This window comes from Python bivittatus, unplaced genomic scaffold, assembly GCF_059951505.1.
Source record: "Python bivittatus isolate LINGU-HERP-01145 unplaced genomic scaffold, Pbiv_v1 ctg000690_np1212, whole genome shotgun sequence".
Taxonomy (NCBI): domain Eukaryota; kingdom Metazoa; phylum Chordata; class Lepidosauria; order Squamata; family Pythonidae; genus Python; species Python bivittatus.
In genome coordinates, this window is record NW_028277096.1 from 19,704,003 (window position 1) to 19,721,826 (window position 17,824).

The 17,824-nt window shown below is 41.2% G+C and overlaps 1 protein-coding gene across 3 annotated transcripts in view; it reads right to left on the reverse strand.

Annotated features, from left to right (window-relative positions):
• Positions 1-17,824, reverse strand: part of USP32 (ubiquitin specific peptidase 32) — a 155,069-nt gene that overhangs the window by 60,849 nt on the left and 76,396 nt on the right. The window lies entirely within an intron of this gene.

Genomic DNA, 17,824 nt, shown 5'->3' on the forward strand with positions numbered 1-17,824 from the left:
TATTGGGTTGAGGTCTGGGCTCTGACTTGGCCACTCCAAAAGGTGGATTTTGTTTTTCTGAAGCCATTCTGTTGTGGACTTGCTTCGGTGTTTTGGGTCATTGTCCTGTTGCATCACCCAACTTCTACAGAGTTTCAGCTGACGTACAGACATTCTCACATTATCCTGAAGAAGTTTTTGATACGCTTGGGAATTCATCTTCCCCTCAATGACTGCAAGCTGGTCAGGCCCTGATGCAACAAAGCAGGCCCAAATCATGATGTTTCCTCCACTATACTTTACGATTGGGATGATGTTTTCATGATGATATGCAGTCCCCTTTTTACGCCAGATGTAGTGCTACGTGTTCTTTTCAAATAGTTCAATCTTTGTTTCATCAGTCCACAAAACATTTTGCCAATACTGCTGTGGAGTGTCAATGTGCTCTTTCGCAAACTTCAGGCGTGCAGCAATGTTCTTTGTAGTAAGCAGCGGCTTCCTTCGTGGTGTCCTGCCATAGACACCCTGCTTGTTCAATGTTTTACGTACTGTAGACTCATGAACATAGATGTTAGCCAGTTCCAATGATGCCTTCAAATCTTTGGCTGTCACTCGGGGTTGTTTCTTTACCTCATTGATGAGTCTTCATTGTGCTCTTGGGGTCATTTTGACTGGCGCCCACTTCTTGGTAGAGTAGCCACAGTCCCAAAGTGTCTCCATTTGTAGATCGTTTGCCTAACTGTAGACTGGTGAATTTCTAAGGTCTTTGAAATCATTTTGTAACCCTTTCCAGCTTTATGTAAATCAACAATTCTTGATCATAGATCCTCTGAAAGCTCTTTTTGGCAAGGCATGGCTCACATAAGCATATTCTTCTTGTGCGGAGCAAACTCAAAACGTTTGAATGGTTTTTATCAGTCAATGTAGCTCTAGTCCACACCTCCAAACTCATTTTCTTAACAAGACTCCAGGTATGCTAACACCTGACTCCAATTAGCTTTTTTGAGGTCAACTCAAGGGTTCACATACTTTTTCCACTAGCACTATGAGGTTTTTATGGTTGTTCTCAATAAAGACATGAAGGATCAGAATTGTTTTTGTGTTATTATTTTAGGCACATTATATTTGTCAATACTCTTGACTTAGATGATGGTCAGATCACCTTTTATGACAAATTAATGCAGAACACCATGAAATTCCAAAAGATTCACATACTTTTTCTTGCAACTGTATGAATGATTGCTTTATTGATTCAAAGCACTATCCATTTATTACATTGTTCAAAGGACCATAGAAGAGGACTGCAAATATTTACTCAGGAGATTGTCCAGTAGAATTTTATTCAAACCGAGCCAAACTTCCTAAAATAGTTCACAGTACCACTTTCAGTATAATCTCTTTAGCACAGCTTTTTCAAATCTGGGCACTCTCCATATATGGAATATGATTCCCAGAATTCTCCGCAATGACTGTGCTGGCTGGGGAGACCTGGGAGTTGAAGTTCACTATCTGAATGGCAGTATTCCCCTCCCCACTTAGAGAAGGTGGTTAATAAACTGGAATGCAAAGCAAATCACAGCCCATGCCACTCCAAATTAAGAAGACCACTGAGTCGGAAAAGGAAAAGTCCCAAATGGCCCTTGTCCTTTATGGATATCTCACTCAACACCATTTCTTAACTAATTCTAAAGAAGTAGAATTAGACTAATGCTTCTACTCTAAGAGAGAAACTAAACAAAATCTTCTGGACTGAGAAACAACTGACAACAAATAGTATACAGAAGACTGTGCACACAGAAGCTTTATTTCTTCAACTTCCACAACAGACAGCTATCTAAGTGAAAGATTGCACTGGGCTCTTAAATTGCATATACCATTCATGACATTCTTCCTAACATTTAGCTTAAATGTCCCCCCTTTTTTAATTTGAATCAGTTGGTTTGAGTTTTGTTCTCTGAAGAATCATCTTCAAGCTCTTGTATAATCCAACACTTTTGACCCTTGATTTAGGACTTCAAGGGCTACAGAAGCCAGGTGAGAGGGTAAAATCCAAATAATTCCATTACCATCATGGTGGAAAGAGCTTTCACTCATTGAAGCCTTAACTCTGATTTGTACAAGAAGCATAAATGTTTGAAAATCTTCATAAAACTGACTGAGTCTGGAGAAAACAAGAAAGATCCCAACATTCCTAGCTAAGCTACTGAATTTCAAAAGAACCACCTGATTATAGAGTTAAAAATGTGAAGTATGTGAAGGACAACATGTAGATATGACGTTGAATCCATAATTTGGGAGGGTGAATGTGAAAACTAAAAGATGATGTGCTAGTAATTTGTATGGGTCCCTATAACATACCATAGCATGTATAACCTTGTACATATGCTTTGTTTTGTGTTTTGTCAGGAAAGGACCCCCACTACCACCTGTTCTAGAACAGGGATCTAGGAAGCAATCATATCAAGACAGGCCATTGGTCCACCTTGCTCAGTATTACCTATGCAGCTGGGCAGCAGCAACACCCTAGAATTTCAGGTCGGAGTCCTTCTCAACCCTATGTAGGGAGGCCACCCCAATGAACTATAGTCCTCCTCTTCCTTTTGGAAACACTGGAGAGGCTGCTATGGAAAGAGCAACATCTTTTGCAGTAGGAATGAGGAGAAATGGATTTCGAGCTCACTTTATTTTTATCTTGTGCAGCGACTACTTTCATCTGCTAAGACAACACAACTTTCACAATCCTTCAATTTTATACTGCATCAGTGTTCTCATGAGTTCATGTTTGTTCCCAGAACTACAGGTCTTGTGTCTGTGTCTAGTTGTACTTTTTTTTTTTTTTAAAGTCCTGATAGTGTCAGAAAACAGGTCTATCATTTCTGGTAATGCAGGCAAATAAATAGTACTTAAAGCATATCAGACATACAGGCGTGACCTTGAGAAATCAGGGTACTGGTGCAGCCTCTTTTTTTCAATGAGTAAAAGTTAGGGTTATGCAGTGCTTTGGATCTAAAAGCAAAAATATGCTTTGGTGCACACAGGGGCACCCATTTAACTCTACCTAGTGGCTGTGTCTTTTCCCCAGATTGCACTGTGGCCTTCTGCAGCTGGTGCATGGTCCCAGAAAATGATGCATTTGGTTTAAAGAGTTGCCAAGATGGAACCACCTGTTGACAGTGAGCAGAGCCCCCAGGTCCAGAAACAGGCGCAACCGACACACAACACAAAGCTGTGCAAAAGCCCCCCTAGCCATGACTGCCACCTGCTCTTTGAGCAGGAGCCATGAGACTAGGAGGACCACCAAGTTGTGCACCGGGCCTCTTTGGGGCAGTACAACCCCATCCAGTACAAAGATGGCATAGTTCCTGAGCCAGAGGGCCCAAACCCCAGAGCCACCCATCTCACAATACAGTGGCTGTAGGTGGTGAACAAGAATTTTAGAAGGCCTTTAAGACATGGATATGTTCCCAAGCATGGTGGTCAGTGTTAGTGGGATCCCATGAAGTTGTTACTGCTGTGTCTAGACTGGTTTGGTTCCTTGGTTACTGCATGTATTGCTGGTTTTTTATATTAAGTTTTTTGTTGTTTTTAAATGTTGTAAATTGCCCAGAGTCACTATTGTGAGATGAGCGGCCATATAAAGCAAATAAATAAATCTGAAACAAAACACAGTATAAATAATAATCAAAACCAACAAGATAAATATAAGCATATGCACAAGGTCTAAGAACATTCAATTTCCAGTCCAAGGATTAGCACCAAACTCACTAGCCAAGAGAGCTCACTTAACTTCCTAGTCCAAAAGCCTAAAGGAACAACCAGGTCTTTAGCATTTTACAAAAGTAACAGATTTTGAGCCAACAGAGAAGGCACGACTTCTAGGTCCCATCAGAGGATGCTCCCTAATAGATGCGACCTGCAGCACACTCGCCCTGACAGTCCGGGTGGGGCACGCAAAGACATCAGAGACAAGCATGCCCACAAGTAATGTGGCCCTACGCCATGCAGGGCTTTACAGGTGGCAACTAGCACCCACAGCCTCCCCATTTACCCACATAATGCATTTCTCTCTCTCTCTCCAAATGCAAACATACGGAGACATGTATATATACATCTTCAACATGCCATGAAAATAAGATACCACTGGATACCCCATCCCTCCCAGGTATAATTCAGTATCTCAGCCCTGTCCTGCTTTTCAAAACATTTACAGATAGCAGGGCTTGGCTGACTATGTCTAAACTTGAAAAGGAAGCCAAGAAGAGTCAGTATTTGGATAGAAGACCTCAAGGAAATCCTAGGGATATGTGCTAGACTGGGAAGTTGTAAAAGTATCAAAAGAAGATAATGGCACACCACTTCCATATTGCTGCCAAGAAAATGTCAGACTAAATGAAGTCAGCGGGATCCACTTGACGGAGACTTTAGCTTTTTATATAGCTATAGATTTACTGGAATGCCTTGGCAGAGTAACTTCTTGAAATATTTAAAATGAAAAAAATCACCAGTTTTTAAAAGAAGAGAATTATAAACTCCTGCCTTTTGTACCTATCTTTTGATATTAAGTAGATGCACAACTGCCCAATCAGAGCTACCCTATAATCCTTTCTTTTTAAAAAAAAGAAAACAGTGTTTCCTTTTCCAGACAGAGTTTATGCCAATTATTGCTAAAACTGCTAACCTGTTGGCCAAGAATGCTGAAAAGAAAGGTCTTCCTTACCAAACAGACAGAAAGTTGCTTTATATTTCAGGTTTTTGAATGGCTACATAATAGTTCTTTTCAAAAAATAAATAAATAAATAAAACCTGGGAATCTGGGCATTATGACTAGCGGGGGGAGCCTGTACCCTTTGTAGGATTTGGGATTTATCCCAGAATGAGAGTTCCAGCAACATTTTCCTCATTAAGTTATAACAACACTTAACATTGGTGCAGATGAAACATTTCCCAGTATCTAGGAACAAAGTGGAGTATATTTAGCATTGCGCCATTTGTGATCTCATTACCAGATGGCCCTGAGTCCTTAACTCCAAGCCAGTTTCATAATAGGATTTCACTTCAGCTCTTTGGACTGGTCATCATCATGAAATAAGCACGTGCAAAGGACTGAATTACAAGCTAAGAGACAGGCTCCCTTGACTTTGTTCGGGGTCGTCATTCAATGGACAAGAAGATGTCCCAAATGAGCAGCGTCTCCAAGCAAAACTGCCCTGGGGCATCGTCCACATGTGGCAGAATCAGGTCCGTGGGGAAAACTGCAGTAAAGAAAGCCCAAGATATAAGACTAGGGACAAAGATTAGGAAGGCGTATATGATTTAGGACACAGATTCTGGTTCCTTTCCCTCCTTTCCCAAATCGCTAGGATTTCAGGGTTCTTGTGTTTCAGTTCTCTCAAGCTCTTTTGGAAATTTTTAAATTTTGTTCTATTGTTTTAATGCTTGAGAATCCTCTGGGGGATCTGTCAGATGTCATAACACCAATTTTTGCACTTGGACTAATGGAACTCAAGCTCAAAAACTGGCTTAGCCAATGATCTCAATGGGCTACCTTGGGGGAGGTGACTGACTATGCTGCCTCGGCCTCTATCAATGGCAGGTTATGTGCAATTTAAAAAAGGAAATTGCTTGACTCACCTGGTGAAGGAAGTAAAATGGCAGACTCATCTTGAATTGTATATTGGTTTTTACAGAATTGTTATTTGTGATTTTAACCGGGAGATATTTATATTTTTATTGTCTTTATTGTCTTGGTTTTTAATTGTAAGCCACCCAGAGTCACCCTGGGGGGGGGGGATGGGTAGCATATAAATGTAATAATAATTAAATAAAAATAAATAAATAAAAAATAAATCTTGTCTCCTTCTGATTTTATGGAAGGTTTAAACAAGGTCCCTAGCAACATTTTGATACACCAGTTTTGTGGTTCCATTGTATTGGCTTCTCATGTCAACAGTTTATGTATCACTTTTTAAAACCAATTGTTTTGACAGCTGGCATTTAGAAGGCTTTACAGCCCCTTCACCTTTGTTTGCCCAACCACTAGGGATATCAATGAAATGGGATCTGTATCTTGTTTTGAATTCAAAACAACAACAACAAACCCTACTAGAAATATTTTGTTGGTGAGAGCAGGTTCGCTGGGTTTGGTCAGAACAAAATGTGAAACTACCTGAAAGTTTTATTCCAACCTTGAATGTACACTGTTTATTTGAACTCAGGATTGTGAGAACAATGCGTTTTAAGGTTGGGTGGTCTGTTTTCAGGTTGTTTTGAGGGTGTAGGCTGTGGCATGCCAAGTGTCAGTAAAGCAACAAAGCTCTTGAACCACAGGTTTTGTTTCGACCTTGGAACACTCGAAACAGCCATGCTGAACTTGAAAAGGGAAAAAATCATCTATTAATAATAGTGATAGATGGTTTATCTCAGAAAAGAATACAGTTATCATCATGATTATATTAACCAGAGCTGGTAACTTAAAATATGAAATTTAAAAGTCAGAGGATAGATCACATACTGTAGTGGGCTATATTCATCCAGTGTGGCATGAAGCCGTTTCTTTGACACCAATTTAATTGCTTATCTTAATATAAGCCCTTTCTGGGTAAGACAATAATGTTTTATCGGCATCTCTCAGGCAGACTGCAAAAAGCAAGGTCAAAGAAACCAACTATGTTTCAAGCTGTCATTTTTAGAGGAATTACTAATAAGCGTGAAAACTTGCCACTTTCTGACAATGTCAACCAAATAGTTCAACCGTTTGGATCAAGCTCCAATAACGTAAGAGAAATCAGCTGTTCCTGCCAGGCAAACCTGCAACTAAGAGGAAAAAAACATTCACCTGATTACTCAAAACTGCCCACCAGTACTTGTCATATTTGAAGTATTGATTATAAATTAAGCAAGCAGTCATTTTCAATAGGTAACTGGTGGTTAGGCTCTTTCAGATCCTAACGGTTAATCTTCCAAATAACAAAGTTTTAGGGTGGTGAGTAACTCCATAGATGTTTGGGAAATTCTGAGTCCAGACAATCCAAAATCTACCCTAAGAAAAACCAAATATTTCAGCTTGCAGTCTTTGCAAACTAATCAAGTCTACATTGATGCTTATTTTGAATAATTCATCCGGTCGTAACGCGAGGAGCGAACAAGCTACGCAACATTACTGCAACTGGTTCAGCCATCCCTGTGGTTCCTGAGATTCAAACAGGTCTCACATTTCCAAACATTTTCTTTTTTGCTAGTTACAGCACCTAAACCTCAAATGGCGGGGGCGGGGGGGAGCTAATTACCTTAACAAACTAAATGACTGTCACCAAAAAAATCATTTACAGATTTTCATAAAATCACAGCACATAATGAGTCCTGAAAATACCAACCACTGTTGGAAAGAATGTATTTATTTCACAGAAAACATTCCATATGAAATTTACCCACAGGAAGACAAGAATCCCGCCCCCCCCCCCGGTGCAATTACATGAGCATCTTAGATTCATCTAGATCAGTGTTTCTCAACCTTGGCCACTTGAAGATGTGTGGACTTCAACTCCCAGAACTCCACACATCTTGAAGTCCACACATCTTCAAGTGGCCAAGGTTGAGAAACAATGATCTAGATTCTCAGAGAACAAAACTCTGTTGAAAAAAAGAGAATTAGCAGGAGCTACAAATGGTTGTGGTCATCTCTCCACCTTCATCCCAACTGCTTCCCTGGTTAACTATTTCTATGCCACTTCAATAAGGCTTCCCTCTTTTCCTGCCCAGTTACCTGTTCCCTCTGCTTCATCTTCATCCAGTTTCGTACCCCACTTTCTCTTCCCAGCTAACATTCCCTTATCCTCAAAATATTTCCATATTTCTATCCTATTCTCTAAATTTTTTGCTGAAAGAAGAATGGAGGGCAATGTTATGTCATGTGCATGAGTGTGTGTATGTGTGTGTGAGTGCATAATTATATGCTCCTGGGCTTGATATGGATTTATTTGTGGGAGAGTGAATGGTCAGTAATACAGATGGGGAATCAATTTTATAAATAGGATCCTTTTTTTACAGACACTTCAATTCAATTTAATCCCATATTAAACATTTCATATTGTTCTTGGTATATTACTGTTGCTGGGGTCGTTATCTAATACCTGCTTTCCAGCAGTTACATATATACAGAAGTCTGTCGCATGGGCACATTTATGCAAGGGAGTGGGGAAATCTCCAGGACTGGTTTCATCTGGACTTGGCAACCTTAGGTTGATTAGGAGAGAGGAAGTTGGGCGCTGCAGAAGATTTATGTCTATGTCTATAATATTTTTCTCTGCCCATTCTTTCTTTATGGGGGTTATCATCTTAAATTTATCTTCCTTTGGGGTAAATGTTCTATCCAGTTCTCAGCAGTCCTAAGATAAAATGTATCTCATTCACAGAGCAGCCCACCCTCATCAGCTTCCTTCCAACATTCATCCAGCAGGTGATGGCATTCCTTAATTTAAAAAGATGATACTTCTGAGAACCCCACCTTCTCAACCGTATATCATGCAGATGCGTGCAACACCAGGGTAGCATAAATTCTGTATTCTTTTGGGTGCCAAGTCAAAATATATAGTTTTTTTATTTGCCATGGCATTTTAAATTGATTGCTTACTTTGCTGGTTGAACAGTCACAACCCCCAATTGTACTGATTTAATTTTTATTGCTAAAATATGTTATCTGCTTTTGAAGTGTATGTATGCTTCCCTGGAATGCCTCATGGTTGAAGGAGTATATCAGGAAATGTTAAAATAAGTAAATAAGCCACAGCACGTGGAAGCCTCTAAAACTAACTTTGAAATGGTCCACCCAAATTTTATTCATTTATTTATATCTTGAGTTTTCTTCAGAAGTTCAGAGAAGATTACATGAGAACCTCTCCTCATTTTACACTTGCAGTAATAACCCCGTGAGGTAGGTTATAATGGGAAACAAGTTCATAATCACCATGTGAGTTTTCACAATTAAGGGTAGACTAGAACCTCAGTCTCAACAATTCTAGTATAATACCTTAACCCAGTGTTTCTCAACCTCAACAACTTTAAGATGTGTGGACTACAACTCCCAGAATTCCCCAGCCAGCCATGCTGGCTGGGGAATTCTGGGAGTTGAAGTCCACTCATCTTAAAGTGGCCAAGGTTGAGAAACACTGCCTTAACCAATATTTTACCCTGGCTCTCATAAATGAACCTGGCACGCCATCAAAACTTCTTGGGAAAGATAAAAATAGACCCTAATATTCTCTTCATTTGCAGGGGGGGAAAACCAGCAAATTAAACATACAGATAAGAAAAAGAATGACAACTGGCCAAATCATCTACTGGATCACTTTAAAACATATAATAATGAAACTGATTAAACATAGCTTTGACACTGCATGTTTTCTACGTAGACGTCTTTTATTCAGATGGGCTGGTTTGTTTAACAAATTTTCAGTTTGTTCCAATCCCATAAAGCACAATTAAAGCACATAAAGCACAATTAAAACAACCCCATAAAATAAAACTAATAAAACATATTTCTATCAAAGACTTGGTCAGTGTCCACATCCAGCTCTGCTCAAAGGCACGATGAAGTAAAACTGTGTTCACTTGCTTCCAAAAAGCAGGGAAGATGAGGGCCACTTGTACCTGGGGGTTGGGAGGGTTCCATAATGTGGGGCAGCTATAGGGAAGGTGTGTGTTTTCTCCAAACCCCTTAAAATTTGCAAGGACGGGGGACTTTCAACAGGCATTCTCTCAATGACCAGATGGGCAGACTTTATGCTATCAAAACAAATTACAAACCAGTCCTGCTTACACTCCTTCCTTGAAAATCAGTTTACACAAGATGAACAAAGAGATGCCTAGTTCTGACAAGCATTTTGTTAAATTGTCAACTTACATGCCCGTTTATTTATTTATTAAAGAATTTAGAGGGATGCCCACCGGAACTCCAGGCGGCATACAATGAATCAAAAACAAAGCAAAATAAACAATTAAAGTCCAAAAACATGAATAGGCAACCAAGGAATCACATTCAAAGCCCTCTCCAGATAGGAAGTTCCACTTATCCCAGTCCCAAACCTAATGAAAAAGTCAAATTTTTACTGCTTTTCTGAAGGTCAAACAGGCTTGGGGCCAGCCATGTTCCAGGGAAGGTGGGGAGGGGAATCATTTCAGAGGTATCACAATTGAAATGGCACACCTCCTGGGTCCCATCAGTTGGCACTCTTTTAGAGAAGGGTGTGCCTACCCTAATATATGCCTGCCTAACATCACCATCTCAGCTGGAGATTTCCAAAGCAAGGTATTTAAACTCTTCCCTCCTCTCCCTCCCCTACTCCCCACACTTATCTATGTGGACTCCTATCTGGATAAATTATAGAAGTTCTGAAGAGTTAATAAGTGTGTGCGTGTGTGTATGTATATGGGCGCATGCGACAGAAATCAAAATAAAAGTGTTTAAACCATGTAATTATTTCCCTTTTCTGACATTATCCATTCACTTTCTGACATTATCCAGCTACACTGTGTGGAGTTTCTACTCTTTTTTTCTGCTTCTAGTTCAGAGACAATACAGTAATATTGCAACTCCAGACAATTCACATATAATCCATCTGTGCCGTGCTACTCTATCCTCTCCCATTTCAGCTCTCGCATCCTGCCTTACCTCCCCCCTCCTCCACACACATGCACACTCCCATTCACACTCAGTCTTTCTACCCACCTAATGGGGCAATTCTTTTTGATTCACAACAGTAGCAGCATACCATATTCCTGACATTTTTACCAGACCCAGCTTGTACCACCGACACTTAACGTAAGAATTCCCAACCAAGTTCAGCTGTCCAGCCATGTAAAACATTCCTCATCAAAAAGCAAGCTTTCTCTTGGCCATCAGATGGTCTGGATCTCCTCTCCAACTAACTCTGCCATTTGTTCACTTTCAAATAAACAGCTCATTAAAGGATCCAAGGCAACAAGATCTTCTTAAAGTGGCATGCTGTGACCCTGAAGGTAAGAGGATAGGATCAGAAGGTGAAGACATAGAGATTAAATCACATAAGGAGGGCTTTGCTGGGTCCAAAAGCTTGCTAAAATATGTTCATGTTTATCAAGCAAGGGGACATTCAGAAAAGGGGCCACTGTTTCATCAGATGGGATGGAATTCCTTGTGATGAATACAGACTTGCAAAATAGGTCACTAGGCTCTAGGTTAATCAACGTACAGGTTCATATGTAACTATATTAGTAACTGTCAGTTTCACTGAATGATTAAGAAGAAATTAAAAATAGAATCAAGTCATTTCCAGCTCAGAAGAGCTTTTTCCTTGATTGCTTGTAGGTGACTCATGAAAGACAATTAGGTGAATATCTTTTTACAAGATGCTTATAATTAGTATATTGTTGTCATGTATGTACTTACTATAATGGCATTCTCTCCTTTCTCCAAGCAGTTAAAGCAGTATATAAAGACTTCTCTCCTGGAATTTAATCTTATAACAAACTTTTGAGATAGACTAAGTTGAGTTTAACGTATAACTAAAGGTCACTCTAATATTAAATATTCATTTGTCAAGTAGCTCTTATGGACCAAAATCATTTCAAGATACAGTGGTACCTCAGTTCACGAACTTAATTCGTTCCGCGACTCTGGTCGCAACCCGAATTGGTCGCAACCCGAATCAAATTTTCCCTTAAGGTTCAATGTAATTACGGTTAATCCGTTCTGAACCATATGTATTTTTTTTTAAACCACAAAAATATGACACAACGTACAGCACGAAGAGAGAGAACGCTAACCTTGCTCGACGCGACTTCTGGTGTGGACAGGAAGGCGGGTGGGGAGGCGGTTATTGTTTGGAGGGAGAGTCCCCCTCCCTACAGGAAGCCACGACCATGTGTCACGGCAGGGAAAATGGCCACAGATCCTGTTCATCACCCGATCTGGCATTCGTGAACGGAAGCAAAATTTTGCGAACAGTGCTGTTCGTGACCCGAATTGGTCGTGAACAGAAGCGTTCGTGACCTGAGGTACCACTGTACCTTGAGAATTCCATATGGCCTTTTCTTCTAGCCACCAATCCACCCATCTTCCATTGCCCCAAACTGTAACTGAACGTTGTATTGTCAATTCCAAAACCCCATTTCCATCCTCTTCTGACAATTTCAAGCAAGCTACTGTACATGCACTAATGAGATCTCCAGGAAGTTGGTGTTATCACAGCAGCATTTTGCAATGGTGGCAATGGCATGAAGGATGTTATCCTTGCTCTCCTGGGAAACCCTTTGACAGAAATGAACTTTTTATTTTTCCTGGTTTAAGAATCCAAGAGGAAGTTGTTGCCCACTGTGCTATTTTGGCTTTAGTCACAATTTATGGTCTACTCCAACCCAAGGACTCAGAGCAGATAACACCACTTTATAATATTAAGGGAGATAGTTTGCTGTCCAAGACTTGTAAACTAATTCAGACAAAGAAAGCCACTGCATAATGGTGGGGGGGGGGGGGAGATGAATGTTTGACAAGGAGAACATGAACTTCTCTTCTCACTCTCTTCTCTGGAACCTGATGTCCAGGATCTCTGAGCTTGAACCTCATCAGTGTCAAGACTGGAGAAGAACGAATGTTTCTCCATTCTTCAAAGAAGGGAAAAAAGTACATCCAGGAAACTACAGACTGGTCAGTTTGATTTAAAGCCTCACTGAGCCAAAAAAATGCACTGGGGAAGTGATTTCCTTTGTTGTGAGGGCATGTGATGGGTTACAGTGGATGCTGCTGACTTCAGACTGAATTGCAATGTCTTCTCTGAAAAATTAAGTATAGAAAGGCAATTTTTTTTCTGGAAAGAAAATGGAGGGGCAGTAAACAATTATTTCCACCATGCCTCTTTATAGTTGGCCAGCCATTTATTTATTTAAATCTTTATATGGCCACCTGTCTCACTAATGCAACTCTGGGCAATTAACAAAAGTTAAAAAAATACATTACAAAAAGACAAAGTGGCTGCCAAAAGCAGCATACCCCAACAATGTGGGCTCAATTATTCTCCCGACACCCACACCCAAGAAAACAGCCAGGTCTTCAAGGCTTTCCAAAAGGTGAGCAGGGTTGGGGCCAATTTTACCTCAGGCAATATGGTGTTCCTAGAAGGTAGGTACAGCTACAAAAAAGGCTTCCTGGGTCCTGCTAGATGACAATAGCAGATGGGGCTCTGGAGCACTTTCTCCTGCCCAGCCTAATAAGACAGGTAGTAACAATGGGAGTAGGGCAGTCCCTCAAATATCTGGCTCCAGGCTAGGTAGGGCTTTATAGATAATAACCAGCATTTTGAATTGCACCTGGGAGCAAATTAAGAGCCAGTGCAGCTTGTGGAGCAAAAGTGTAACATGGCATAAAGAGGCACACCCATAATAAGGTTATCTAAGGGACCGCCTCTCCCCTATGACTTCAACCCGTCCCACCTGATCACACCGAGAGGGCATGCTCCGGACCCCCTTGGTGAAAGAACTTCGACTGGCGGGGTCCAGAAGGCGGGCCTTCTCTGCGGTGGCCCCCGCTCTTTGGAACATTCTGCTCCCGGAGGTGTGATTGGCCCCCACACTCCTGGCCTTCCGTAAGGCTGTGAAGACCTGGGTCTGCCACCTGGCCTGGGGTGGGGAGGGAATACCTCAAGCATGGGGGCTATTCTCTATTCCATAGAGGCCTTCTGTCTTCAGCCTCAGATTTTTCATCCTCTTGGACTCTCCTTCTCCTTTTTAGTAATGTTTTTAATTAATGTTTTATGTATTTATATATATTTATGTTTTTAATGTTTGTTGTGAATCGCCCAGAGTTCCCCCATTGGGGGGAGATGGGCGATCGAAAAATTGAATGAATGAATGAATGAATGAATGAATGAATGAATGAATGAATGCCCATTCCACCACATGTAGACCGATTGAAGCTTCCAGTTGTTCTTCAAGGGCAGCCTCATGTAGGATGCATTTTAGTAATCCACTCAAGAAGTGACCAAAGCATAAATGACTGTGCACAGTACCCCTGAACCAGGAAGGGGCATAATTGGTGCACTACACAAAGCTGTGCAAAGGGTCCCCTGGCCATGGCTGCCACCTGGCATAGTGAATCCAGGAAAACCCCCAAACTGCACAATGGTTCTGTCTCGGGTAGTGCAATTCCACCCAGAACTAAAGATGGAAAATCATCAGATTCAGGAGGCCCTGAAACCCAAAGTCAGTCCATCTTGCTAAGGTTGAGTTGAAACCTGTTTGTCTCCATAGAGACCCCCACAGCCTCCAAGTACTGAGACAGAACTTCCACAGCAACACTTGGCCAGCTAGGAACATACCAACTGAGTGTCATCAGTGTACTGGTGATACCTCACCCTGTGCCATTGAATGACCTCACCCAGCAGCTGTTAAATGAATGACCTCACCCAGCAGATGTTAAAAGGAGTGGAGAGACAAACTCTGAGGGACCCCACACAAGAGGGGCCATGAAGGAGACCTCTCCCCGCCCCATTAACATCAATTGGAACTGACCCCAGAGGCAGGAGAAGAACCAGCAAAACACTTTGCCCCCAACTCTTAACCCCAAAACCCGTCCTGAAGGATACCATGGTTGATGGTATTGAAAGCTGCTGAGAGATTAAGGAGAGTAAGACTGGATGCACTACTCCCATCCTGTTCCCTCCACAGGTCATCCACAAATGCAGTCAATGCCATTTCAGTCCCATACCCTGGCCTGAAACCCAACTGGAAGGGATTGAGAACATCTGCTTCACCCAGGGCCCTCTGAAGCTGCAAGGCAACCACCTTCTCCGTCCTGCTGAAGGACAGTTGTCCAAAACAGTTGGATCTGGGGACAGCTTCTCCAGGAGGGGGCAGACTACCACTTCCTTAAGCAATGGCGGAACTGCTCCCTCTCTCCTTTGGGGATGAAGAACCATTATGAGCAAACACGAGAATTGCTCCATAAGTCTATGAATAGCGCTGGATGTTTATTGCACTATAAAACCAGAAGCTGTTTTAGGGAGAAAAAACCCCAAAGTTTAAAAGAAAAAAAAATCTGTTGTGCTAACTTTTACTGTCTATGTTGGAAGAATATTTACGGTTTAAATGAAATGGAACAAAATTTGATTAAAAGTGGCAAACGTGTGCAACTTGGTGTGACTTTTCAAAATTTCTCTTTATAATTTTGGGCCATGGAGAGACATAATTAAAGTCATCTGCCTTCCAATATAAATGTTATTTACAAGTGCAAAATTGTATATTTATTTTCAATGTTTCTTCGATATCTCGGCTCATTAAGTACATTTAAATAGAGCCACTGGAGCTTCACAATAAATGCTTCCTATCTTCACTCGGCCTCCCCCACTTCTAAAATCAAAGCAAACTATTTTCCCCTATTTTTAATCAAGGCTATTTTTCATGTCTTTACCAATATTATTCAAAGAGGTTCAATACAAAAAGCAGCAGGAAGCAGCAAAAAGCCGCAACTAAAATGTCATCTGGGAGCACTGCATCAATTTATACTTATCAACCTATCATAAGTACCAGATAAGTCCCAACATAATTTAAAACAGCCTTCCCAAATCCGATGCCCTCCAACTACAGCTGACATCATCCCCAGAAAACAGAGGCAGCAAGTGAAGCTTAGAGACGGGTGTTTAAAAGACTATAAAAAGGAAAAGAAAAATGTTAAAAGAAAATACTGTAGGATTTCAAAAGGTCACTTGAAACATCTCTATCATTCTAACATACACTCTCGGAAACTTTTCTAGAAAAGGCTGCCACTGTATTAGATTCACAGATTTGGAGGGGGCTCAGTGTAGGAATCCAAATTAAAAACATTCCTAATAGACCGCTTGAACGCATCCAGTGAAGGGGAGCGCACCATTTCTCAGGGGAACTGGTTTCACTGCCCAATGACTCTGCTCTTTCTAACATTCACCCAAAGCTGTCCTTTCTATAACTTAGGACACGGCATTTGGGGACAATAAGGAAAACGTCTTGAGTGTTTTCTGTGTGACATCCTTTCAGGTATTGAGAAGCATTAGATTTCTCAAGTGGAAGGAAAATGGGCCCAGCTCCTTCAAACAGAAAACTTCAAATTTAATTTTTAGTCCCCTGATCGTCCTTGCTGTCCTTCTCTAAACCATTCCGGTTTCTCTTCAGGTGTGTTGCCCAGAACTGGACTTGGTACCAAATTTGGCATCTGACCCAAGCAGATCTCTTTAAAGTGGGGAGGGCCACTGATTGTGGGATGAGAGCTTCATTCAGCACTGTATGGCATAAAGGGCTGAACATTAAAAGAAATTTGGGGGAGGGAGAGGAGACATGCCTAGGAAAAAAGTGAGCAAAATTAAAAGAATGTGGGCAAAAAAGACGGAGTGTATGTTAACAATTGATATGTTCGGTATATGAATAAATTAAAAATAAAATGTTCTGCCTGTCAGTGGCCAAAGGCTTGCAATAAACCTCCAAAACAGTATAAAAGCCCAAGCATCACTACCCATTTTTTTCTTAAAACTGAATATACTGTTCCACAATACCCATCCACCCACACTTACACACACACACATCAAGAAACCAAAACAAATGCGGTCCCTTCTGTCCCCAAATGAAGCATTTCAGAAGGTGAAAAAATAAACAGCTCAGTTGCAAAATATTGCTGAAGTTGAAATTAATGTTAAATGGCTCCAGATGTCTTAAATGCAAACCACCTTGGATATTTTTTGCCAACTTCCTTTTTTCCGCTTAACCGTAACCCCAAACCTTTCAGATAGTGAGGTATACAGTCTCCAATCGATTTGTCCCCAAAGTTGGGCAGCAACTATATTCCTCATGGAGGCTCCAGCAGTTCCAATAAAAATTAGTCTTTCTGCTAATTTTAGAGGAGCTTGTTTTAATGGTTATACTTCTCTGTGCATTTCAGACAACCGGAGATTTTTAATCAACTGGGAATGAGAAAACCCTAGAAACTAACATTAACCCACATTTTCCATAGCAAACTTTCCAGGGTTGGGAGAATTCCCTGAAATCTGTTGCACACCTGGCAGATGTTGTGTTCCAACAGCTGTTTTCCTGGCCCCTCCTGAGAATCCTGTTACTAGGTTCACGCTCATGTGATTTCCTGCTTCGGACCATCTCATTAATTTCATGCTCCCTATTCCCCAATATCTCGGATTATTCCAATTTTCTGTTACAAAGCAGTCTGAGTGCCACGCGTAGCGAAGTGACATTTTTATGACCTTCTCCCAAGGGAAATCAGAAGCACAATAATAGAGATAAGAACAGCGCAAACAGGAGAGGGAACGGAGAGACTTTTGCCTCCTAATGCGGTCTTAAGCCCCCAATTTGGACTCAGATAAACACACCTGTCCCAGAAGCTTCACTTTTGAGGGTGTGAAGGAGAGAGGAAGGAAACGAACTGCAATCCTTCAACAACTACTTTCTACCAATCACAAAGAGGGAAAAGAACAATATTTCGGGGTTGTCTGAGTCATCTCCTAGCTTAAACAAAAAAATCCAGATTAGGGATGGTCAGTGTAGAGGTTGAACCATTCCCAAGTCAATGGTCGGGTAATAGAACTATATTTTGTGAACTGACACCCTAAAGCAGCGTTTCTCAACCTTGACCACTTTAAGATGTGTGGACTTCAACTCCCAGAATTCCCCAGCCAGCCAGGCTGGCTGGGGAATTCTGGGAGTTGAAGTCCACACATCTTGAAGTGGCCGAGGTTGAGAAACGCTGCTCTAAAGTCTGCCAGGCTTTACAATGAAAGCAAAGTCACAGGGTGGTGAAAATGCCAGAGTCACCAAGTGTGACATGCTCAGACACATCCAG